We start from the raw sequence: 27655 nt of genomic DNA on the forward strand, positions 1-27655 counted from the left end.
TATATTTAAGACAGACACGCCCTCTTCCGAGGAGCTTACAATGGAAGGCTAATAAAGGAAGTTGTTCATTCAGGGTATACCTACATTGCACAGGAAGCCCAGGCTCTGACGCAGGCTTGAGTCCAAGCCCTGCTTTTGTCCACGCACAGATCAGTCTGACTCGGGTCAAGAAGCACTCAGTACCATGTCCTAGGACTTTGATGTGTGGTGGGTCAGAGCCTAATTCCTACTGATCTGGTCCACGTCCTGTCATTCAGCAGTGTGGACATAGTTCAAGCTGCAGACCTGAATTGGAAGGCCTGCATAGTGCAGTGTGGATTCATTAGCACAGCTGTGAGACCTGGGTCCAGCAACTGTAAATCCAGCTTTACAACGTAGTGTGAACACTCAAGCACAGGCTTGGAAACACAGAGTCCACAAGCCCAGGTCCCAGACTATGCTTAGTGTGCAGTGTAGGCATATCCTTAGGCACAGCACAGTGACTTAGGGCATGTCTACACTGGCCCGCAGTTCGGACTACAGCTGTTCTACAGTAACTAGGAACCTTTTAGTTCACACCTGCAGCATCCACAAGGGGGGAGTTAGAGCATGCCACTTTCATGTGTACTGTTATTCACACCCCCTGTTGCCCAAACTCCAAGGCCATGTAGACATGCCCTCAGTATAAACTCTCATATGTTGCCTTCGTTCTGTACAATCTTGTTCATATGGAAGTACAGTAAATTTTACTGGGGGATAAATAGTTGTCATACTGAAGGAGAGTACGTCCAAATGCTATTAAAACAAAAACAAAATGAATGCTCTTCAGCAGGCAGTCATTCACTCCTTAAGTTCCTTTCAGCAGAAGTAATCTACATCTAATACTTTAGCGTCATTTGGTTACGAACATAGAGTTAGGCATATTGGATCTGACAGCTGGTCCGTGCTCCAGAGGAAAATGAAACGTTCCCATCATACACCATGGGTGTTTTGTGCATTTGGGGGAGTTTCATTAGTTTCTGTGAGATGATGCTTGATTTGTGGGATAAACAGTAACACTTGGCAACTTGGACCAGGTCTCCAAGTATTTTCATTTAGTATATGTGTGTGTGTAACGGCCTATATTGCTGATTAATTTTATGCATGTAATCCTTTTTTAGAGGAGAGTTTCTCTCATTGATCTTTCTCTTCTCCATGCCTCCCTTTTTAAGAACAGTTTGGGATCGTTGATCAGCTATCGTAATGATTCCCATTTCTGGAGAGGAGGGTCTCTTCCTGGAATTGCAGTGGACAAAAATAGCTCAAAGGCTTTGACAGGATGTCCAGTTCTAGGATTTCATGTGGACTGGCAGAACTGACTTGTGCTGGAAATCAGATTAGGTGGCTCCCATTTACTCTGGTCCAAGAATGTGTGTGTGTGTGTGTGTGTATGTCTGATGCAAAGGGGAATTAAAGAGTGGGACAAGAGGCCTTGCAGGAAAAGCCCTAGAAACAACCAGTTCAGGAGGAAGCGTAGGCCAAAGTTTGTGTTTTTCCTTAGCTCTAAGATTAAAGGAAAAGCCCAGGTTGAGGTGGGGGAGGGAATTCTAGAGTGTGTGTGTGTGTGTGTATGTGAGAGAGAGAGAGAGAGATGGGGAAGGGACCATAGCCTTCATGAGATGAGTTTTATTTATGGATTGATAATTTCTTTTGTAAGCCCTGTCATTGTGCTCAATAACATACAAAACAAGGATGTGGTGCCTTGTCTCAGCTATTTTACAATCCATTTGGCACTCCCTTTCAGAGAAACTATAAAGCATGAGATATAAATTCATAAATCTTCGTGGGGATAGAAAATTTTAAAAGTGCTTGTGTCTGATGTGTATACACCATTTTACATTATTTACCATTTTGTGAGTTAACTTGATCAATGCTGAATTGATATCATTGAAAGTCTTTAAGACTACATTCTGATGTCAATTACACTTGGGTAACCCTGAAATAATGTCAGTGAAGTCAGTTGCAGCTGAGATCAGAATCTATTCCAGAGACCCCAAATCACCTGGAGAAATTGACAGGAGTCGTCTAAAGCTTGCTTTTGTACATTTAAAAATACGAAATGGTGGCTTGAGATGCTTGCCAGGTGCTCACTGCAGTAGTCAGTGGTGTTCTTTGTTCCTCGTACAGGAAAATAAGCTCACCAGTACTTTTTAAATCCTTGGAGGGGCTTTAAAATCCAAATGATGGTGAAGTTTAGGAGAGATGGATAGAAAAACTAAAATTGACACAAATTAAAATGGGCTTTAAATTGTTCCAAAGAGGGCAAGGGACAGAACCTCTTATCTGGGCAGCTCAGTTGACTGTTACTCTAAGCAAGTTCATATACAAACAAAAAACCTACAGCAGCAAAGAATGTTAGCCTGTAAAGCTGACTCTTTTACTGATAGGTGACAGAGAAGAAGCATTGCGCTGTCATTATATTACTTCGCAATTGAGAGATGGCATCTCCAGTCCAGGAAATGCACTTGTGTCTTGAAGGGAATTCCACACTTCACAAATGGTTGAACTGTTGTTCAGTACCTTTGAGCTGGGGGCGTAGAAGTGTTGGTCATTCAGCAATGTCGTTAAGAGCTATGCAAAATGAGATAAGTGATGATACAGACTCAAGATGTTTAGTGGTGAAACCAATGTGTCTTGAATTTCCTCCAGTGGGTATTCCATTAGAGCGCTTTGACAACTCTTACTAATTCTACTGCTTTTTTTTTTTTTTTTTTGCCAGCGCTTCTTATGTTTCAAATGTGTATTGAGATAAGAAACTGCCAGTGCTGGAGGGGCCCATTTCTACTGCTTCTAAATAGAATTTGTTGCTCTTCCCCCGTTGTAGTTGCTGGGAGATCTGCAACTGCCAGCAGACAAGAATGAGAGGCTAGTCCTTGAAGAAGAGTGTTAATTTAGCAAGTTAGGCAATATGGAGCTGTGTTAACTACAACTGTGTGGTGTTTGGATTGTTGGGAAGCTTTTAATTTTAAACTGTGTGTGTTCCTAACAGGCAGAGAATAAAGAGCAATTCCTTGGAATTTCTGGCCCTGTTTTTGTTCTGAAGCCAAAACAGCCTGATGAAAGAGTTGTCTTGAATGGTCTCAACATGGAGTGTTCGAGGGAAAGGTGTAGAGATGATACCGGTCTTTCTGAATGGCTCTGGGCTGTGTTGTATTACAGACTATGCTGGAGGGCTCAGAGTCATTCAGTGAGCTTCAAACTGAGAATATGGACTGGGGGAATGGGTAAAGCAAGTAATTCTGAGCTTTGCAGTCAATTGAGCATCAGAGGCAGCCTTGGTGATTGACTGTATTTGGGCCTGACAACTTAGTACTGGGAGCAGTTTGTCCTTTTAAATGTGTGTTTCTCTAAATAATCAGCTGGTCAGAAATCACAGAATGGTAGGAAGTGGAAATCGTGGAAGGGACCTCGAGAGGTCTTCTAGTCCAATCCCCTGCATTCGTGGCAGGACTAAGTATTAGCTAGACCATCCCTGACAGGTGTTTGTCTAACCTGCTCTTAAAAATCTCCAATGCCAGAGATTCTGCAACCTCCCTAGGCAATTTATTCGAGTGCTAAACCACCCTGACAGTTAGGAACTTTTTCCTAATGTCCAACGTAAATTACCATTGCTGCAATTTATGCCCATTGCTTCTTGTCCTATCCTCAGAGGTTAAAGAGAACAATTTTTCTCCATCCTCTTTGCAACAAGCTTTTATGTACTTGTTATTATGCTCCCTTTCAGTCTTCTCCAGACTAAAAAACCTAATTTATTAAATCTTTCCTCATAGGTCATGTTGTCTAGACCTTTACTCATTTTCGTTGCTCTTCTCTGGACTTTCTCCAATTTGTCCACATCTTTTCTGAAATGTGGTGTGCAAAACTGTACACATTACTCCAGTTGAGGCCTAATCAGCACAGAGTAGATCAGAAGAATTACTTCCTGTCTTGCTTCCAGCACTCCTGCTAGTACATCCCAGAATGATGTTTGCTTTTTTTGCAACAGTGTTGCACTGTTGACTCCTCCATAGCTTGTAATTCATTATGACCCTCATGTCCCTTTCTGCAGTAGTCCCTCCTAGGCACTTGTTTCCCATTTTGAGTGTGTGCAACTGATTGTTCCTTCCTAAATGGAGTACTTTGCTTTTGTCCTTATTGAATTTCATCCTATTTTCTTCAGACCATTTCTTCAATTTGCCCAGAATCTTTTTGAATTTTAATCCTATCCGCCAAAGCACTTGCAACCCCTCCCAGCTTGGTATTGTCCAAAAACTTTATAAGTGTGTACTCTATGCCATTATCTAAATAATTGATGAAGATATTGAACAGAACTGGACCCAGAACTGATCCCTGTGGGACCCCACTCGATATGCCTTTCCAGCTTGACTGTGGACCACTGATAACTACTCTCTGGGAATGGTTTTCCAAACAGTTGTGCACCTTATAGTAGCTCCATCTAGGTTGTATTTCCCTAGCTTGTTTATGAGAAGATCATGTGAGACAGTTTCAAAAGCCTTAATAAAGTCAAGATATACCACATCTACCACTCCTTCCCATCCCCCATCCACAAGGCTTGTTACCCTGTCAAAGAAAGCTGTTAAATTGGTTTGTCATGATTTGTTTTTGACAAATCCAAGCTGTTATTTATCACCTTATTATCCTCTAAGTTTTTGCAAATTGACTGATTAATTATTTGCTCCTTTATCTTTCCAGGTACTGAAGTTAAGCTGACTGATTTGTAATTCCCTGGGTAGTTCTGATTTCCCGTTTTATAGATGGGTACTGTATTTGCCCATTTCCAGTCCTCTGGAATCTCTCCCATGTTCCATGACTTCTTGAAGATAATTGCTAATGTCTCAGATACCTCCTCTGTCAGCTCCTTGAATATTCTAGGATGTATTTCATCAGGCCCTGGTGACTTAAAGACATCTAACTTGTCTAAGTAACTTTTAACTTGTTTTTTCTCTATTTTAGCCTTTGATCCTACCTCATTTTCACTGGCATTCATTAAGTTAGATGTCCAATTACTACTAATGTTTTGGAGAAAATTAAAGCAAAAAGATCATTTAGCACTTCAGTCATTTCCACATTTTCGGTTATTGTTTTTTCCCCCTCATTGAGTAACGGGCCTATCTTGTCCTTGGTCTTTCTCTTGCTTCTAATGTATTTGTAAAATGTTTTCTTGTTACCCTTTATGTCTCTAACTAGTTTAATCTCGTTTTGTGCCTTGGTCTTTCTAATTTTGTCTTTACATACTTATGTTATTTGTTTATATTCATCCTTTGCAATTTGACCTAGTTTCTAGTTTTTGTAGGACTCTTTTTTGATTTTTGGATCATTGAAGATCTCCTGGTTAAACCAGGGTGGTCTCTTGCCATATTTCCTATCTTTCCTACTCAGTGGGATAGTTTGCTCTTGTGCCCTTAATAATGTCTCTTTGAAAAACTGCCAACTCTCTTGAACTGTTTTCCCCTTAGACTTGCTTCCGAAGGGATTTTACGTACCAACTCCCTGAGTTTGCAAAAATCTGCCTTCTTGAAATCCATTTTCTTTATTGTGCTGTTTTCCCTCCTACCATTTCTTAGAATCATTAACTCATCATTTCATGATCATTTTCACCCATGCTGCCTTCCACTTTCAAATTCTCAACCAGTTCCTCTCCTATTTGTCAAAATCAAATCTAGAACAGCCTCTCCCCAGTATCTTTCTCCATCTTCTGAAATAAAAAAATTGTCTCCAGTACATTCCAAGAACTTGGATAATCTGTGCCCCGCTGCACTGTTTTCCCAACAGATGCCTGAGTAGTTGAAGTCCCCCATGTCCAGCAAGTCCTGTGCTTTGGATGATTTTGTTAGTAGTTTATAAAAAGCCTCATCTACCTCCTCTTCCTGGTTAGGTGATTTGTAGTATACCCTGACCATGACATCACCCTTGTTTTTACCCCTTTTGTCTTTACCCAGAGACATTCAACAAGTCTGTCTCCTATTTCCATCTCCACCTCAGTCCAAGTGTGTACATTTTTGTATATAAGGCAGCATCTCCTCCCTTTTTTCCCAGCTTGTCCTTCCTGAGCAAGATGTACCCTTCTATACAAGTATTCCAGTCAAGTGTATTATCCCACCAAATATTTTGCTTCAGAATATAGAGCCGATCCAGTGACGTACTGTGCACCCGGAACTCCACTGACTGTGGAAGAGGCCCCACACTTTGGAGAATTTTAGTAACTAGGGTCTCATTTTATGTTTCAAGTTATGGTCCTTGTTCCATTACAGTTAGAAGTTGCTGGTGGGCAGAAAGTGAATGGATTTTAGTGCTGGGTTGTGGTGGAACTTTTGCTGCTTTCTGACTTGTCATACAGCTAACTCCAGGCAATTTGTCATCTTTACAAGCCCAGGTTTTGGAGCATGCCATTCTGAATCAATTAATGGTTTAATTGTCTAAGAACTTTATCTGAAAATTGCCAATATGGGTTTGGAATGGACTGCAGCAATAAAGTTGTGTCAAGCTGCAGTGTTAACAATCTGCCTCTGTTCACCGATAAAGCCTCATCTGCCTTGTTCATTTTAGCAGCTGTTAATTCTCAGGACCATGGGATTAAGTTGCTCTGGCTTACAGTCCTCCTGTAGTCAATAGGAGACTTGCCAGTGACTTCAGTGGGAACTGGATTGATTCCCTCTGTGTTGGAATTAGGAGTACCTCATTATATTGGTTTGAAGTCTGTTATTACCTTGTTAGCTATATTGGTTCCTATTCGGTTCTTACAGTTGTTTAATATATCACCAAGGGCTTCTGTTTTGGTGCCAGTCTACCTTTGTTTATAGATACCTCCGATTTGTTCTGTCATTTGGTGGTCTGGATCTCTCTCTCCATTTTTGTGCCCATCATTATTTTCAAGTTTATTTTAAGATTGAGGCCAGCAATCTTCTGAGTATGTCTTCACTTTCACGTGGTCATTAATTTTAGCATGTCTGAGCTTTAGTTTATTGCTTCATGTCAAGAGACCCAATTACCTTTAGTAATGCACAGGAATTGGATTTATTCCTTTAAATTATTTGGGAGCACTTTAGTGGCCTTTTCTGTCTTCTGTATTTCAGAAGTCACCAGCACCCTGCCAGCACAGCAGTGAATATGTGTAGCTAGGCATAGCATGTTCTCCATAGTTAATAAACACAGGTGACTTGGACCCCACTCTACCCATGTGTTTCTTATTACATGTGTTTGAGTAAAGAACAAAAGACAACAGTTTTGTCTGGCACTTGGTATCGCTTAAGTATTTCCCCTACTTTTAATAATCTGACTATTTTTTACCATCCCCACTTGTAGAGTGTTTCATACTTTTATCAGATTCTTGTCTTGCTCTTTAAAACCATACAGTATGATTCACAAGTTTGAACAGGGTTCTGTTTCTGACTCGGCCACGGATTCAGTGTGACCTGGGGGTGGCATCACAGGCCTACATTTTCAAAAGTTTGCTCTAATGCTGTCAGAGGATCTCAAAGCCTATGATAAAGGGGGACTGGATGTTGACTCCAATTGGAAAAGTACCTGATATTTGTTTACTCCAGTTATTATTCCCATTTTATAGGCAGAGACAGAGAGAGGTGAAGAGCTAAATCTATCAAGATTGTCCACTTAATTTTGTGTTTCTTTAGTTTCTGGGTGCCCAGTTTGAGACCCCTAGTGATTGACTTTCAGAGAAGCTGCGTACAAATGCCTGGCTCCTGTAGTCTTCAGTAGAATTATGGATGTTCACCACTGCTGAAAACCTTTCATGTGGACAGTCTAGAAGAATTAGCCCTTAGCCCAGGGGTGGGTAAACTTTTTGGCCTGACGGCCACATCGGGGTTCTGAAACTGTATGGAGGGCCAGGTAGGGAAGGCTGTGCCTCCCAAACAGCCTGGCCCCTGCCCCCGTCCACCCCCTCCCACTTCCTGCCCCCTGACTGCTGTCCGCAGAGCCCTCGACCTATCCAAACCCCCCTGCTCCTTGTCCCCTGACCGTCCCCTCCCGGGACCCTACCACCTATCCAACCCGCCCTGTCCCCTGACTGCCCCGACCCCTGGGACTCTCCCGCCTATCCAACTGCCCCCTGCTCCCTGTCCCCTGACTTCCCCTCGGGAGCTCAAGGACCAGGCAGGATGGTCCCGTGGGCCGGATGTGGCCCATGGGCCATAGTTTGCCCACCTCTGCCTTAGCCTCTCTATGCCTCAGTCCCTCACCTATAAAATGGAAATAATGAGCCATCTTTACCACATATTTTGAGATCCTGAGATGAAAGCTGTGCTATACAAGCCAAATGATTATTTCACTTACCCATAAAGTGAATATTTCACAATCTCAAGAAAAGTTACTTATTTCTGGGACTTTTAACATTGATTTATGCATCTGATTTACTGCTGGATTATTATGGTTTCTGTTGTCTTCCAAACTAACTTATTGCAGATTTCCAAGCAATTTGGATTCTGTTGCTCAAGGTCTCTGTTGGAAGTTACCTCCAGGTCACATTACCTGGTTTTCATGACAATTGCATGGACTTCCAGCCAGAGCTCATTATAAGGCTACTTTGCTTGGTTTCTATATTATAATGATTTCAGTCCCTCTTCCACAGATCTGATGACTATGTCTGAAAACGCTAGTTGCCCTCCTTTTATGAAAGCTAGTTAACTGCTATGTATATGAAGCTATAATTCTACTAGAGGACATGTCCTCAGGTTATTCTTGTGCTTTGTGGAATATGTTGTGTTGGAGACGCTGAAGTACCGTCTATTTCTGCCCACTCATTACAAGTGGCATTTAAAGGGATCTGAGTAGGTAAGGCTGTATGAAATGTTCAGTGACCCACAAAAGCAGGTGAAACTTGCCTGGCTTTGACATGAAGCCAGAACTTGGCTTATGTTCACTGGAAAGTGCTCAGATTTCCCCTGTGCTCTTCGTAGCTGCCCTGTTCAGGATCTCCAGCCTCCGTTCCACGCTTACCATAAGGAGACGTCATGTTGAGGGTTGACTAGCTCTGCAGCATTTTCATATTCCCCCAAATACTTTCCCAGAGATCTTCACACTTTCCTCCTTCAGAGAACATCTGGTTTGCCTTCTCTCCTGTAAAATTTTTGGATGCAGAAAATTGATTCTTTAAGTTGCTGCAGCAAAGGTTCCTGTTCCTATCTCTGGATAATTAAGGAGGACCTGAGATGTCCAGACTTCCCAGTAACTCCTCAGAATGTTTTCCGAAGTTACCACATAAGGGACTCTGAAATTTCTCAGCCCCTAGGCTCACATGGTGTGGGATTTGCATAGTTTCACTTTTTAGCTCCAGCTGGACCTGAACGTGTTCAAAGTTTCAGCACCCTCACAAACAGTGTTTGTCAGGATGGCAAATCTCTCATGGCCCCAAACTGATAAAATTCACAATGTTCTACTGGATGGCTTAAGGAATTGGTAACGAGACATTAAATCTTTAACATCTAGGTTATATATTCAAATTGATCCTAGGTCAGTAACGAAAAAGGTTACCAATCTGATGGCTCTATGGCGTCCTGTGTGAAATAAGTTCAGTGGGCTCAGTCTAGTTCCCTTTTGGACTAGACTGTTTTTGCCGGTAGTCTGAGCAAAGAGGCAAAGGTTTGGGGGCCTGGTCACTCAAGATCAGCATTGGGGCACATTAGTTTGGAGAAGCTTGCACTGCCATTCTACCTGTTTTCTGGATAAAGAGAGAACTTTACTCTTCAGGTCTCTCAATCCAATATTTTCACAAATTCACTTATTTCCCCACCTTTAAGTTCAAATTAGTTAGCAACATCTTGTTAGCAAAGATCAAAGTTTAGTACCCAAAATGCTTTTTGTGCCTCTCTTGTTCAAAAACCTCCCCTGTAGCACGATTCATAAGTATCTGTTACTTAGGGTGACCAGATGTCCTGATTTTATTGGGACAGTCCCGATATTTGGGGCTTTTTTCTTATATAGATGCCTATTACCCTCCACCCCCGTCCCGGTTTTTCACACTTGCTGTCTGGTCACCCTACTGTTACTTTACATATTTGACTAAATGTCCAATCTGTAGGCTGCTGAATTAGACAAGATGTTCCAAATCCTGGAAAACTAATCCTGATATCAATGTACCTTTAGGTCTGGTCTACACTAGAAAATTAGGTTGGCTTAACTCCATTGCTCAGGGGTGTGAAAAATCCATAGCTTTGAGTGATGTAATTTAGCGGACCTAACCCCCAATGTAGGTAGCGCTAGGTCAATGGAAGAATTCTTCTGTTGCCTTAGCTACCGCCTCTCAAGGAGGTAGGCTTTAGTGTAGACATACCCTATGTTGGCACAACTTATGTCACTTAGGGGTGTGAAAAAACCACCCCACTGAGCTACGCTGACATAAGCTCATGTGCACAGCACTATGTCAGCAGGAGAATGTCTCCCAATGACATAACTTCTGCTGCTCTTGGAGGTAGTTTTATTATGCCGATGGGAGAGCTCTCACCTATCAGCATAGCGTGTCTTCCCCAGATGCACTGCAGCAGTACCGGTACAGCTGCAGTGCTTTACATGTCGACATGGCCATAGATTACCTATGCCAACAGGAGAACCCCTCCCATCAGTGTAGGTTGTGTCTACACTGAAGCGCTACAGCAGCACAGCTGCGGCTCTGCCTCTATAGTGTTTCAAGTGTAGACAAGCCCTAAATGTGAGCTTGGGAGTTAATGTCTGGATAATTATGATAACTGAGTTCTGGCTAGGAGAAGCCTTAATTGTGTTTGTTCCTAAGCAGTCCAAAGCTCGGAGGCCACATCAAAAGACTGTTGTAGAGTCCTGTGCTCTTTATTTCTCAACTCCATGTTCAATAGCCTTCTGGGCTGCTAGATAGTTATTACAGTTCAGAACAATTAGGTGTATAGAAAAGTAAGCATAATATGTTTTTTCCCTAATGCAACAAGCAAAGGTTGTCAGGTTCTCCTTATATAGACAGCTGTATGGACAAATATTTTTATCTGGAAAAGCAAGGAATTTGAGTTCCCATCAGCTAGGACCTGTCTCTGAAAACCATTTCTTAAATATATATATATATTCCTTATATAAGTAGCTACATTAAAGTTGTCATCCTCATGAAAGATTTCTTGCTGTCTTGGCTCACATGTGAAGAATTGCTCTGCTAACCTCCACCTACAAAGTCTCTTGTTCTTGGTGCAGCTTTCCCCCAAGATCCATTCACTTCATTATTTTTACTGCCAATTCCATCAGTGTCTTTCAGTGAGCATAAAACTTTGGAAAATGCGTGTAGTTCTCCAAAAAGGAAGATCCTCTCAGTTATGAGTCTTAATATTCAGGCTGCCAAAAATCTAATGACTCCACTCTGTGCTTTCCACTCCTATGGTAATTCCCGTTTGAGGTCTGATCAGTTTAGTCTTTCCTGGTGTTCTGTTCGACACAGAAAATCAGGAGCATTTCATCCCCTCAGCCATCAACTTCAATTTGCATTTTCAATTAGTCTTGTATAAGAAGATCCTTTTGTTTCTTGTCCTTAATGCATTGCAGAATTTTTTTTCATTTTCCCCTCACTAGTTGCCATATCTCTCTTGCATATGTTATGTATGCAGAGACCAAATCACTTACACAGAGAAAAACGTGCTTTTATACGCTGTAGAATATGGTCTCTTATACCAGTGAGTGTTCACCAAATTACTCCATTAGTAAAATGCAGTGGAGTCCACTTAGAGTGAACTCAGACATAATTAAAATCCATTGATAGTGAACAGGCATGAAAGACCCAAATCAGATCAATCCGTTTCAGGTGTGATTTTTGGTAGTGAAATTGTTCTATGGGGGAAAAAATCCTACCCTCCTATGGGCTTAAATCCTGAAGTTCTTACTCAGGTTTCACGTAGTCCTTTACTCTTCGATTTCAATGAGGTTTTCTTCAGAGGAGGCTGAATAAAATTTGAGTAGGGGCTTCTAAATATGGCCCAAATTCCCAACACTCCTATTCATCCTAGGCAGATGGGGCTGTAATGCCTGTTATTGTGGGTTGCCTAATGCTTTCCATATTAAGAATGTTGTCAGTTGCTTATAACTTTGCCAAACTAACGACTGAGGTGGATTTTTTTTTCTTTAAAGCTTCAGCAAAAATTCTTCAGACGCTTTTGAGAAAGGGCATAGAGAAAAATGTGCTCTCAATGTTTTAAAAACCACGACCCTTTTCCTGAGAAGCTGCACTGCCTCTATGCTTTGGAATTAGGACTTGAAATTTGGCAAGGGCATCTCGCTGGAGTCCGGGAGGTGCCTTTTGTTGTGCCCACGAAAATTCACCCACATCGGGCATCATTAAAGGCTCTGAAAAGTGCTGTTTTCACATACTCAGAGGTTCATTACAAGCTGTCAGCAAAATAGGCTGAACATTCCATCTGCACTGAGATGCTCCAACCCCACAGAGTTCCTTGCCCTGGGGGGGAAAAACCTTCTTTAATCCCTTTCAGCTGATATCAGGAAAAGGGCAGTTGGGCTTAGTGGTATCAATACAGGGACAGAACAGCCCAATGAAATCAAATAAATGGAATATGATGTACGTGCAAATCTGTTACAAGGCCCTTCGGGTACGTCTACATAGCGAGTGTCCGCCTGCTGCAGTGAAGCGTACAGCCCAGGTCGACGGACTCGGGCTTGTGCTACAGTGCTAAAAATAGTTGCATAAACTCTTGGGCTCGAGCTCTGAAGCCCACCTCTCCCCCTAGCTGCAACACCTACACAGCAGGTTTTTTAATGCCTTAGTGTGAGTCCTGCAAGCCCCAAGTCTGTCGACCCAGCCTCTGAGAGTTCCTGCTGCAGGCTGTGTAGATCAACCCTTTGAAGCCGGATGCAATTCAGGTGCTAGAAGAACAGGTTGATAAAAAGATCTGTACTGCTGATGCCTTAATGTTCTTTCCAAAGGTATAGGAGAAAATCTACTAAAGACTAATGAAGCTCAGTTTCATCTGTAGCAAAAGACTCACTTCTGCAGGGCGATATTGCCCAAGTACTCAAGAAGTCAGAAATCTCCATGCTAGTTTAGTTCCTTCTATGATGCCTCTTTTTGCATACTAAAAACCCAAGATGTGAACAGATAAGCAATACGTGTTCATTCATGAGGCTACGTGTGTGCTGCTTCCGTGGTGTACAGTGGCATAGCAGGTAATATACAACCTGTTTGGTAATTAGTTTGCTAGTTATAGCACAGAATGAATGAAGACTTTGCAACGCCGTTTTTTTTTTCTACTCAGGTAGACCAGCAAGTGCCATTTTGCTTCCCTTCAGATTTGCAAATTTTGCAGATTTGGAGTAACATCCTAAAGTTCAAAACTCATGTTTTGTTCCCTGTGAAGTGCATTGGGAAACTTTACTGTTTGCACTATTAGCAAAAGATCCAATTTAGCAAACTGAGCCTCACGGTCATTATGCATATTCTGTATATCATTGGAAACAAGATGCTCACTTTTCAAAGGACAGAGCTTTGTTTAGTCTAGAATTACCAAGACTATTTCTTTTTCCCAGTTATTCACATACATATTCAATAACAAATCCTTTATAGTGAAATATTTTTAATTGGCTACATAAAAAACTTGGCTGGATTTCCAGAAATATGTGAAGCCAAATACTGTAGTTAATAACTAGTAACATCAGGGTTTGCAAGAGCATTGCTATGAGCAACAGTGATGCAATTTAATGGCACTTTCTAGAATGTACAGAAAAAAGACAGTATTTCCTCATCTTAGCCTGAATCAGTAGAGGTTCAAAAGACACCGTTTGCTGTGAGCTTCCCACTGGCAAAAACATTTTAGTTAAAAACTAACATATAACATAAACATTCAACCTCTTGTACTTTTTTGATAACATCCTTCCCAAGCCTGTCACAGAACAACTTCATTACAAGGGTAAGGTAAGGACGTATTTGCCAGCTTCCTATACGGAGGCAGGGAGGTTTATTTTAATAACTGTATGGATCAGCATTGTTACAGCATCTACAAAAATCCAGCACCTTAGAAAATATCTGAAGATTGTGGCTTTATTGAAGGAGGGAGACAGGCAGAAGATCTAGATAAAACAATGGATTACCCTTTTCTTTTTCTTCTTTAGGTGAAACATATTACCCTTAAATTACAGATTTTTAAAAACCCAGTTTCTGTGCACCAAAGGATGACATGTCTGCACTGTGGAGAAAATATTATTAGTCCAATATGTTTTCTCTGCATCAAGGGATCGGATACAACTTAGGTTTTTTAACTTTTTAAAAGAATAAAGCTCATTCCCCTTACTTGAGCTGGAATGCAATCAAAACCACAAAAGGAATAAAACCATTCAAGAAATGCTTTCTTCTTTGTCACAAGGTTATGCATTTAACAGCTTGCCGCTGTTTTTCATTTCTGGTGGAGTGTCGTGCAGTCTATTTGTTTCCCCCCACGTTCAACATTTAAAATTAAAATGGCTTTGAAAAACAGTCTGACTGCTCCCTATTTCAGGACCACAGCTTTCCTCAGGTCAGAAACTGACTAAATTATGTGGGTGAATTAGGTTTCCTTGCTTGCTCGTCTACCACACCATTAACATTGATGGGGATGTGAAATGCTTTAATTCTAACCAACTTCCCTGTTCTCCTGTTGTTGAAATAGCATGCATATTCCAGGTAATCTTCTTTGTATTATAATGCACTCTTCAAAATATTTTTAAAGGCATAACAAAGTTCATAAGCAGAATGATGCAATTTAAAAAAAAATAAAACCCTCAACAGGGAAGTGCAGGAAAGAACAGCTTTTAGTATCTGAGGAATTTTTTTTCTCTGTACTTGTGGCACCTTAGAGTCTAACAAATTTATTTGAGCATAAGCTTTCGTGAGCTACAGCTCACTTCATCGAATGTCATTTGTTTGAGCATAAGCTTTTGTGAGCTACAGCTCACTTCATCGGATGTGACTAACAGACTATAACGGCTGCTACTCTGAAACTTTTCTCTGTACGTTGACTGGTTTTGATGTAATGCAAAGTTTTGAAGCTTTCAGGTGCATGTTCATCTACGTCTAAGCAGTATGTTAGTATTAATGGATATACAGGGAAGTATGGCTGTCAATTCATCTGATCAACAATTTAGTCACATAAACAAAGGATTATTTATAGAGAGTTTTGTGCCTCTGTAAAAATGCAGGGATCCTTTATATTGGGGACGCTGAAGCTCATGAAATTTGAGTTAGTCTAAAAAAACTGGGGCAGTTCAGAGATTAAAAAAATAGCATCTATTTAGAATATTTAAAATGTTGTTGAAGTTTTGTCTGCATTGCAGTGTTTGCTTTTTAAACCAATAGATGAAGTTTCATTGATTGTTATAAACAAAACTTAACACTTTTTTTCTTTTGTGGAAAGTATGTTTTATGATTTCATCAGGAAAAATAACTTCCTTGATGGTTTGTTTGTTCGTTTGTTTTTTTACAAAGTTTTGGATTTATATTCTGTCTTTTGTTATTGCTTGACCTCCTACTTGCCACCTCCATGTTTATTCTGCAATTAATAATGTCACACTTTGTGATCCATTGCTTTCAAAGTAGCACAAATTTAAGGACTGGAGTGAATATAAAAGTTCAATCAGCTTATGATTGTGTATTAAATCATCACTATAAAATATTTACTATGCAAGTACTGTAGCTAATTTTCTGTTAATCTCAGTGATGGCTTTCAAACTTACTTTAAGCCAAAAATTTACTCTTGATTAATTATTTAAAATTCCTACCTTCTGCCCAAAGAACAACAGAAAAAGGGAGTTTAGTTAATTTTAGGGCCTGGTCCCATTCTCAAATGAAGTCAATAGGTCTTTTGGCCTAGAGTCTTTAGTGCAACTAATTTTAAAAATTAAATCTATTTCACAGTTACATTTTTTTCCCCTTAAGGCTCTTGCGTTGCTGAGAGCTTCTCTTTTTGATAACACAAAGTGAAAGGGATTCATTGCTAAGGAAAACTTGCCTTTTGCATGCAACATTTTGAAACATGGAATAAAGTGTCGAGTATCAACAAGCCAGGCAAATGCTGTAATCATCATGTTGATAAGCTAAACAAATTAAACTCGCTAACAGCTCCAGCTACATTTGTAACCATAGCTACAGCATTCCAAACTTTTGGAGGGAAAAATACAGAAAAGTGTTCAGGGAACTAAAAAAAATGAAATTGTGCTTTCAGCCAGCTAGTAAGTGTGCCAACAGAAGGTCATATCTCAGTTCATTCATCCAAATGTGTGATTCATGCTTTTGCAGAGACCTGGCACAAGCCCTCAAAATAGAGTTTGAGAGAGATAAGTGGCCTTGCGCTGAACATGGGTGAATCTCTCCCCACCATTAATAATACAATAGCGGAGCTCAAACCATTCATGTATCTAGCCCCTGTGATGATTTAACATGGAGAAGGTGTCCAATCTGCCATTGCCTATCGTGCACAACGTAGTTCCCTTCAAAGTTTCTTTGTGTGTAACGGTATTTATCCAAACTTTATCTTAAACAGTGGGATTTAACAATGAGAAACTGTCGACTATTTGGAGACCCATTCTGTGTGTCTGGATGACTGTTTACCTGCCTACAGAACTAATGGTCTCACTGAAATTGCTGCTACCGGTTGCATGTGCAGCTGGTTGCTGGTAAATGGCGCCAGCCCAACGTCGCTTTCTTGGAAGGATGGTTAATTAAAGTCTCAGATTCACGGTCTGTGAAAGAAAACTACCAGCTTTAGGCAGGATCTTTTCAATCACACTCTCCCCAGTTGGTACCTTTTCATTTCCAATAATGAAAGAAGCTGTGTTGGAAGGTTGCCCTGCACACTTGCTAGTTGGATGAATCACAGGTTTTTTTAATTCCCCAACTCTAGTACAGTCGTCCTCCCCCCGCCCCCCAATTTTGGAATTCTATAGCTAGGGTTCCACATGTAACAGGAGCTGTTAAGGTTCAGTCTGCTCAGCCTATCAGAAAAAAAAGATTCAGAGGTGACTTAATTACAGTGTTTAAATACCTTCCCAGGGGGAGCAAAATATGGGCAACTAAAGGACTCTCTTATCTAACAGAGAGAGCAGAATAAGAACCAGTGGCTGGAAGCTGAAATCAGACAAATTCAAATGAGAAGTTAGGCACAAATTTTTAACCATGAGGTGGATTACCCACTGAACCAAACTACCAAGGGAAGTGGTAGATGCTCTATCTCTTGGTGCCTTCAGATCAAGCATGGATGCCTTTCTGGAAGGCATACCTCATCCCCTCCGTGCAAATTATTGGGCTTAATTCCGGGCTAATTGGGTGACATTTAATGGCCTGGGAGACAGAGGACGACAGACTAGATGATCTAATGGTCCCTTCTGGCCTTAAACTTTGAAGAATGAAATTTAGGGTATGAACTGGTGGTAGGTATAGGGTACATGCCACTATACAAGGATAGTTTCTCAATAGTTGAGGAATAATGTTTATTGCTCCTGGGTCAGTGTCACTTTGTGTGTGGGGGCAAACTCGGACTCTGCATGATTTATCAGAAGAAATTAATTATGCCCCTGCAATGGAGGTTAAGCCCCGGTGAGAAATTTACTGGTATTTCTACAGAGAGGCATAATATGCATTTTAAATACACAAACATGCTTTCTTATAGAATAATTGCTTCCTATTTAATTGTATTACCATAGCACCTACACAGGCTCCAAATGAGACTGGTGCATTCTTCTAGGTGCTGTCCATGCACATTGCAGTTCAAAGTGTGAATGCAACCTGGCTAGACTTGTTTATGCTATCACCACTGCCAAAGCAGTGTAGAAAAGCTGGCGCTGGCTTCAGCAATACAGTGTACATGCTCATCCCATACCCCAGGTACTAACTCGCGTTGCTGAAGCCTGTGTTGCTACCTTGACACTGTTATTTTTAGCGATGCTAGCATGGGCATGTCTACCCAAACTGCAATCACACCTTGGATTGCAGTATAGATATACTCATAGCGTAAGACAGGCCTGACTGCAAGAAGTTTGCTATTTAAAGATACAGGACAAAGCCTAACTAGAGGAGAGGAAACTTTAGCCCCATTATACTGATGGGAAACTGAGGCATAGAGAGATTATGAGTTGCTAGATGCCTGTGGTAGAACTGGGCATCAAACCCAAGTCCTAGTTCAGTGCTTTATCCACAGGACCATCCTTCCTGAATATTGCTCATGACATGGGGTGTTGACTTCCTACTGATGAATCTGCTGACTATATTGCAAAGACTTCAAAAGTTTGAAAGAGATTTTAAATAAGGGGCCAGATTAATTCTTGGCACAAGTTACAGATTGCAACTTCCTTGAAGCCAATGGAGCTGTTCCTGCTTAGTCCCAGCAGTGAATTTGTTCGAGCAAATTTGGATTTAATTTGGGCATCCCCCACTGCGGGCTCTGGATTGATATGTTACCCACAGAGGCTGGGAAGTGCTTGATAACATCTTTCTTTTGAAATTTTAACCCAGTAATATGTGCCTGTCACTCTGAATTGGGATCAGCAGGTCACACAACACATCACATTTCCTTCCCTCTTGAGCTGAGAAAGTAATATTTCTGTGATAGACAGCTGGCACAAGTTTCGAGAAGAAACTGTCAGGAAGCAGTTCTCTGAAGCCCAAAGGAAATATTAATGTAACTCAGAGATGGGGCTAAGCAGCAAAGTTTGGATCAAGAGCTGAACATCCCCCAGAGTTTGAGGCTGTTTAGGCCTGACCCCTTATATGGATCAAGGCAAGACAGGAGTTTTGCTCCCCAGCTATACTTCACACGAAGAAGGGCAGTCTTGGTGTTAAAGCACAGGTGCAGGCTTCAGAAGGCCTTGGTTCAGTTCCCAGCTCTGGGCAGACTCTGTGGGTGGCCTTGGGCAAATCACTTAATCTCTCAGTGTCTCAGTTCCCTAGCTGTAAAATGAGGGTTAATGCTTCTCTGCCTCACAGAGTGTTGTGCAGACAGTGATGGTGAGGTGTCCTGGTAGAGTGGGAGGAGCCTTTCCATAGATTTCGATAAAAATGTTACAGATAGAGGTATACAAACATATCTGTCCAGGAATTATTAATTTATTTGTATGGCAGTAGCCCCTAGGTGCCCCAGTCACAGACCAGGAGTCCATCGAGCTAGGCACTGTACAAACAGCGAACAAAAAGACACTAAGCTCTTTGCAGCAGCATCTATCTGCAATTTTAACATATATTCTCAATAACTTTAGCAAAAGCAATAACAGGAAAAACAGCTCTCAACATTATGTAATAACACCAAACGAGGGGAGTGCGGGGCCGGGGACATAGGTGCCGAGTTTCTAACCTACCAGGGGGCTCCCCCGGCTCTGCCCAGGCCCCGCCCACACTCCACCTCTTCCCCGAAGGCCCCACCCCTGCCCTGCTTCTTCCCAACCCCACCCCGCCTCTTCCCGCTCCGCCCCACCTCTTCCTGCCCTACTTCTTCCCCACCCAGTTCTGCCACCTCCCCCTAGTGCACTGTGCCCTCGCTCCTCCCCCCTCTCGCCCAATGCCTCCTGATGCCACGAAACATCTGATCCGCAGCAGGCGGTAGGTGCTGAGAGGGAGCAGGAGGCGCTGATCGGTGGGGCCTGCCAGTGGACAAGAGGTGCTGGGGGGAGGGGAAGTTCTGGTAGGGGGGCTCCTCCTCGCCTCCCCCTCTGCCAGCCTGCCGCTTGCCTCCCCGTTCACCACCTGCCCCCCTGCCCGCCCATTTTATCGAAGCGCAGGGGCCACCCAAAGCATGCGGCCCCGGACGGTTGCCCTGATTCGCTGTGCCTAAGGGACGGCTCTGCAAAGAAGCATAGGATTTTCCTCATCTCAAATGTTCAACAATGAGTCTCGTTATTCTTCCTCCAAGCAGCTGCTGTGCTTACTAATTAGGGAGAGAAATGAAAAGCTTTTATTTCCGAGTTTTATGTTTTTAATGCGGCAGTGGAAGATGGGGGCTGCCAAAAACAAATGGGAAAAGGAGATGTGCTTGATCTTGAGGAAAACCTCTCTGCTGAGCTAGCTAACTCTCCTTGTAATAACAAAGGGTGTAAGCTTGCACACCTGGTGAGAACGGGCTTCCTCTTTAAATTATGCTGCTTTGGGTTGCCCCCAGCATGATAAAGCAACAAGCTGATTGCTTTTTTGCTCTTCTCCTCCCAGCAGCAGATTCCTACCCCTAGTAAGAACAGTGATGTATTGCACACCTTACAAAAATAAGTCCCGATCCTTATGCTTAAGCAAAGTGTGTGCTTAACTTCATTGTGACTACTTGACTTCAGTGCAACTACTAATTTTGTTAAGATTAAGCACATGCTGAATTAAATATTCTGCTGGACTGGGGCTAGCACGCTCAGGTTGCAGAATAAATCCTACCTGATGCCTTTTTTTTCACAGACATAATACTTGTCACTGGTGCTATACAGATAATTATATAATCTAGTGATAATGGCATTCTAGGATACCTGGGTGGTTACTCATCAAAAAATGTTCAGCTAGTTTAAAACAAGAAGTTACCCGTCAACAAATCCACAATGTGTCTGTTTTTAGTGCTGCTTGTATTAGACAGAGCTATTGGGCCAATTTCTTACCTGTGTCAAGATCTGCTTGGCTCCCCAGAGGCAGAAAAGGCCCTGAGGGAGCTGATTATGGGTCCCTAATTCTCAGTAAGTTAGAGCTCCCTACCACAGCTGGCTGTGATCCCTAATGCAGGCACATGCCTTTACTACCCCAACATGTCCCCTCTGCCAGATTGGATGGAGAGGTTGGCACAGGAGGCCGCTCTGCTGCCTTTATGCCAGTTGAGAGTACCATTCTCCTGGGAAGTGAATACCGACATACAAGCAGAGTGAAGTAAAACTCAAGGAAGGATCATTGTAGAAACTGGTATCTTTGAGTATTTCTCAGGGAAATAACATTCCTGACTGGAGAGATCTGCTTTTTTGGTCAGGTCAACAAAATCGATTGTGTCTCTGTTATGTTTGTGAGGTGCATATGATAAATGCTTGTTATTTGGTTAGTACTTAAGTTTAATCTTTTCCATGCCCATCATAGTGTAGCATTGTTACTGGAGGGTAGGTTGTGGGAGACTTGGGAGCATGTTACTAATCATCAGAAGGTCTGAGTTTGGAACAAAATTACCCAAGAAAGTTCATTCCATTCTGCATCAACCATTCCCCCCAGCAACAGCCTGAGTTCATCTCTGCAGGCCAGCAGGGAGTCCTTTGAGACTAAATAGCTCCTGAAGAAAATTGTATCACTTATTAGCCATGTTCCCCCTCACTCCTTCTATTGAGTGCAATCTATTATTTGTGCTCCCTTCACCGCCCACAGGTCCATATTGCTACCAGGTACAGTTCCCAAAGTTCAACTCCTGGTTGTGTGTGTCACAAAAAAGAAAGCAAAAAAAAACCCCTCAAACACACACACAAAAAACACATATGGGGACATGAACACGGCTGGGGTTTTTTTGTTTGTTTTGTTGTGGTGGGGGTAGTGATGGTGTGGTTTTGTTCAGCAGAACTGGGAAATTTGGGCTGCAATTAAAGCATCAGCTGAACTATAGAATTTTATGTTGTCATAAAGAAAACCCTTCAGGATAATGTAACTCTATTATGTCTTTGTTGTATCAATGTGCTGCTAGACACATAATAACAGGGGTTTTTCTGGGTCTGGTACTTGAATTGCCTGGGGATGCACTAATTGCAGCAGCACATTTATCTCCTCCGTAATTCTGTGCCCACAGGTCACATATCAAAGGGCACCACTGAAGTACCTTAGTTAGAGACGACGGATTAACTAGGCCACTCACATGGATTCAGACCGTAATGTGGATGATTATATGGTGCAGGGAGTCATTTCAGCTCTCTGAACGGTTTTTAATCCCTCTTTAGATAGCTTCCTTTTGCACCTCCAGTACATTGATTGCATTAGTCACCTCCAACAGTGGCAAGACTGTGATATCCTTGTGATTCACTGGCGTGAATGATCTCAACTATATACAGTAAGGGCCAAATCCTGATTTCATTTAAGTCAAGTTAAGGCGAATTTTCTATTGACTTCAGTAGGACCAGGATTTTGTTTCCAATGGGATGATGATTTGGCCTAAGTGTTTCTTCTATAAATATGCAGAATTGCAAATAAAACATTATTTTATAGGTTCAGATACAACTTGAATATATGTAATTTCTTTCCATTTTTGCCCCATATAATGTTAAATAACCTCCGTATGATGACACAAATGTATTCACAATTCCTCCCAAGTAAGATACTTGAAAATACAACGTATTTAATCTCTTTATGGGTGGCCACATGGGAAAAAAATTAGCATCCCATGTAATGAAGCTGTCAGTGATTTTGTAGAGTGGATGAATACCACAAATCAGTACAAGTTGTTCTGCTTGACAGCATTCAGGAAACAGGTGTGTTAAAACTTGGCAGTACAATCTTAAAATATGGATAGAAAGAAATTGAATTTTAAAGCTATTAATTTCCTGGTCTTATACTGACTTGATTTAGCCAGAACGGATTCTCATCAACCAGATTAGTAGCTGCTGGGAGGAGAATTATTGAATTGGCAGAAAGAGTTTTACAGACTAATCATGTGAATGTGAAGAAGTCCAAAATTTCATTAAGGGGGACCAAAAACCTTTACAAGTGTGGGCAAATTCAGCTTTCAAACAGCCATCATTAAGTAACTGCACCAGCTTTAGGCTCACGATGGTCATTGGCAGGATGAATACCTTTCGCTCAAGAGCAGCTTTTTCCAGCTTGTAGCTGCAAGATGACTGACCAGATCTCTTTCCCCTGTCAAGGCCCAACTGTGGGATGCCAGGCATAATGAAGATCCAAATTGAGGGGCATGGAAAAAATGTACACAGGAAACTTTTAAGTGATGTGAGATTCTGTCATTCAGTGTAAATCTTTCTCTCTCTCTAAACTTTGGTTTCATGGTTCTTTATGTAGTTAATGTGGGGGCACCAGATTTGTGTGCAGCGTAGGGAAATTTGGGACTTAAATGAACAACATCCCATGAAATGACATTTGAATGACTCAGCAGAAAAAGTGCAGATGCAGTCAGCAAGAACTTGTCTTCCAAGGATGATATTTTTATTAAGAAAGAGAACCAAATTATATGCCCTGGGTGTCTCCAAAAAGGCAGTTTTTGTGAAGGAGTGAATTGAGCTGATGCTGGGGCTCAGGTAGTGCCTCCATCCCCCATCTCACTGTCAGCATTTGTTGAGTATAGTCGTATTCCAGTGAACCACTTATGTTAATCTACTGTTTGGGATACAGGTTGGCAAACTTGCTTTTGGGATGCTTTGTGACCCTTTGCCATACCTCAGCAATGTTTAGTTACATTCAGAGAAAGATGCAAACAGTAACCATAGAAGCTACCATTGAAAAAAAGGAGGAGCAAATAAGAAAATCAGTGAGGTGACTGTCACTTACATAATCCAGCATACAAGACCACTGCCTCATAGTAAAGGTAGTTGAATTGGGACTCCAGCGGTCCCCACAGGTGAACATCAAATGTCTGTAGCCTGGCAAACTACAGCAAAGAATAGCATCTGACCTTTTAATATGATGTGCAAACAAGGGACCCATTTTACAAATGCTTTGTTTGAGTTTGAACAGAAGCATTAGTAAATGGGTCCTTTATTTGCAGGAATGATTAACAAATTTTGTTTTGGAGTAGCTCCTTGCTAATGGCATATTATATCTACACTGACTGAAGATGTAGTGGTTCGATCCAGCCCTTATGCTCTGTGTTAGGGTTACATGGCTTCTGAAAGGTTTTAATGTGCATTTAAAAACATGGATTTTCTACAGAAAATAGCATATATCAACAGACGCTTCCTTATTTTAATGCCATGATGAAGGGCAGGACTTCTGTACCACTGAAACAGGAGTTAAAAGAAGTTATTCTCAATTATGTCTTAGGAATACTTAGTAAGCATTATCTAAGGTCTTGCCTACACACAGCTTGCACTGATTTAACTAAAGTCATGCTCACTCTTGGAACCAATGTATATTTAATTAGTTATACAAAGTGGAATGGCTTCAACAGGAGAGATCAACCCATCTTGGAATAGCCCAGAGCCTAGTGGTTAGGGCACTTACCTAAGAGATGGGAAACCCAAGTTCAAAACCAACATCAGTCAGAGAGGGGACTTGTACTGGGGTCTCCCCCATCCTGGGTGAGTGCGCTAACCCCTGAGATAAATGTTACAAGGGATGCTGCCACCTCCTGCCTGTGCCATCCTCCTAGGCTCTTTTGTGAGGCGTTAATGTGCTCTGAGCATGTCTGTCGGATCGGGATCCATGGGCAAGATAGGCAGGGGTCTACAAAAACACTACTTAGTTTGGGAGGAATGAAGGATTCATAGCACAGAATGGTAGGCTGCATGGTTTAGACAAATTAGATACTTTGCTTTGATAGGGGATTCCCCCCACCCTTGGCCTTGTGTGTTTAGGAGTTCTATGTAGCACTTTTTTTTTTAAATGGGCACACCTGTGACAAAAGCAATTATCATTTTGTCTGTGCGTTCGTCTGAATTGAAAAGACGGTTGGAGAAAAATGACAAAAGCCGTCTGTACTTCACTACAGCTGAACCCAAACAGTACACTCTTCATCTTGTAAACGTATCCATCTGTACCCTTCCCTTCCCGCCCCTGTCTTCAGAGCCACAACCGCAGACCAGCTGCTCTACCACAAGTGGAGGGCATATTATGTGACATCCAACTCATACTCAGATCTTGAGGTGACTTACCACCGACCATATAAAACGCCACCTATCCCAGCCTGTTAATACAAACTACTCTACAATGTATGCCACAGCTGATTGTGTAACTGGGAGATCTGCAGTGACGCAGCATTAATTATGAGTTTTTGGTGTTTTTGTAAGTCTGGGTAGTTGATTTACCCTCCTCCCCTCTTTATTCCTAAGTGGCAGCTTGTACTGATGGTAAAGATGCCATGAGCGAATCATAATCACGTAAAAAGCGAGGATGCTGAGGGTGCTCACTGAATAGCTAAGGTGCTCCCATCAAATGGCATTTAATTGAAGAGCCAAACGAGACATGCCATGTCCCCGTTAAGGGCTGAGACAATCCTGCCTGTAATCTGCTCAACCCTGCTCCAAGTGCTCTGCTTTTGTGGTGGAGAGAACAAAGGCTAATGAAGTGACATTCTGTTCCCCCGTCAGCATGTGGGCAAGGAGTGGGAGAAGTCTTCGCTCTGCTCCCCCTCCACCATTCAAAAGCGGCTGGCTGGACTCATGGAAGTGGGGGGGTTAGCTGCTCTATGAAAACGGAAGTAATTTACTTCCTACACAGAGCAAAGAAGGCACTGGGGAGGAATTGTGACTGAGTCACTTTTCGTTCTCTGGCTGGCTCCTGGGATGATGCAGTTATGTACTGTCCCTATTTACCGCCTGTCCTATAGGCATCTAAGGCCTTGTCTATATTGAGAATTTGCCTCAGTTTACAGCTGTAAGTAGCCAGCACCAATAAAACCTCCTAGCGTAGACAGACTAAGTTGCAACTTGCACCAGCACCACTAATCCCTGCTTGAGCCTGGAGAAAGCTGCAATGGTGCCAATGGGGTTTATAGTCATTAAACTTGTCTATGTTCGAGTTTTCAATGGGACAGCTACACCAGTGTTGGGGGCAATGGCTATTATCAGGGTGAATCTGTGCTAATAAGTGCTAACCTTTCTCTGCCCACTGAGGGGGAGCTGTTGCTTGCTTTAATATAGTGGGAACATTGTGGATTGCTAGCTCCCCTTTCCTTTTATGCTACTAGCCAGGAATGTCAGTTTAGTTTCACATGTTTTTGGCAAAAATGGAGGGATCTCTTGGATTTCACCAAAACCACTGGAGTACTTTTTCCAAAAAAGTTTGGGGTTTCATAACTGTCACAAAATATATGGTCCTTTTAATGTAACCAATGTTCTGAAAGGGAAAACTATCATTTAAAAGACATGTTCTTCCAGTTTATTGTTTGATTTTGCACGTTTCCATTTAACATTACTTTTGAAAGTAATTCCTGGCCTGCTCCTAGGGTGATGGCCAAACAAATATAATTAAGACCATTTGGATTAGCTGAAAAACTCATTGTTTGTAGGTTTCAGAGTAACAGCCATGTTAGTCTGCAAAAAGAAAAGGAGGACTTGTGGCACCTTAGAGACTAACAAATTTATTTGAGCATAAACTTTTGTGAGCTACAGCTCACTTCATCAGATGTATGCATCGGATTATGCTCAAATAAATTTGTTAGTCTCTAAGGTGCCAGAAGTCCTCCTTTTCTTTTTTCATTGTTTGTAAGAGCCGAATAAATTTGGACTTCAGAAGTGCTGAGTTCTGTACTACATCTAAAATCAATGATTTTTGGGGTAGATTCTAAATTGGGGAAAATGATCCTGCCCCTCTTCATTTTACATTAGATGTTTGACTGACACTGGCAGCAAGGAGTTAATCTCACCTGTGACATATTGACTTTTATAGGGTTCTTTTGAGAGCTAAGACTCAAAGAAGCCCACAGAGACTGAATTTATTACGCTCAGTGACAGTCATAAATCAGCTACCCAAGGCATGAGGTGTGCATAAATTAGTTCACCACTGTGTACATGTATTTTTTTAATTCTCTCTAATAAGAATTTTAGGAACTCTCAGGAGTTTCTTTCTGATGGTCAATGGCAAGGTGAGAGAGATTATATCCTTTTATGTTAAGAATAATTTTTTCTTGCTGAAAAATGCTTGTTGAATCCAGTTATTTGAATGTTACACTCTTAAAACCATGCAGCAAGTTACTGAGATTGGAAATGGGTTATTATGCAAGTGAAAAAAATCTCACTCTCAACATTACAACGTGACTTAATTAAGGATAACCCAGCTTCCCAACCTTTCCCTGCAGTTTTGTGGAGAGTAGCTGGGATCTTGGATGGTTTCCTCATTTATCTGTGTTGTAATAGAAAACCATAGGAGTTGCCAAACTGGATCAGACCTGTTGCCCATTCAGTATCTTCTCTTCAACAGGTTTCAGAGTAACAGCTGTGTTAGTCTGTATTCTCAAAAAGAAAAGGAGTACTTGTGGCACCTTAGAGACTAACCAATTTATTTGAGCATAAGCTTTCGTGAGCTACAGCGCACTTCATCGGAACTGTAGCTCACGAAAGCTTATGCTCAAATAAATTGGTTAGTCTCTAAGGTGCCACAAGTACTCCTTTTCTTTTTCTCTTCAACAGTGGCCAGCATCAGCTGCTACAGAGGATGGTGCAAGAAACCCTGCAATAGGTAATAATGGAATAACCAGCCCACAGAAAAAAAGTTTACTTCTTAACCCATACTAGTTATGTTTATTGTCTGAGGCATTTCTATTCATGTCCCTTCCAAAACTCTTGTGTTTTTTTTGTTTTTCTTGTTTATTTCTAAATCTTTCTTGTTGTAGCTCTGGATGGACTGGTGACTTATATAAATGTCTGATCATTTTAGAATTCTGTTAAGCTCTGGGCCTCAATATATTGTAGCAATGAGTTCCACAGGGTGATTGTGTTAATGAAATTTTTTTTCATTCAAGGAATGTGTCATGGTGCTCAGAATGGGTCACCACTGAGAGTGCCAATCTCAGGTCAGACTGTGAGAAACCAGGGCAGACTCATCCAA

Source organism: Chelonia mydas, chromosome 15 (genome assembly GCF_015237465.2).
Source record: "Chelonia mydas isolate rCheMyd1 chromosome 15, rCheMyd1.pri.v2, whole genome shotgun sequence".
NCBI lineage: Eukaryota > Metazoa > Chordata > Testudines > Cheloniidae > Chelonia > Chelonia mydas.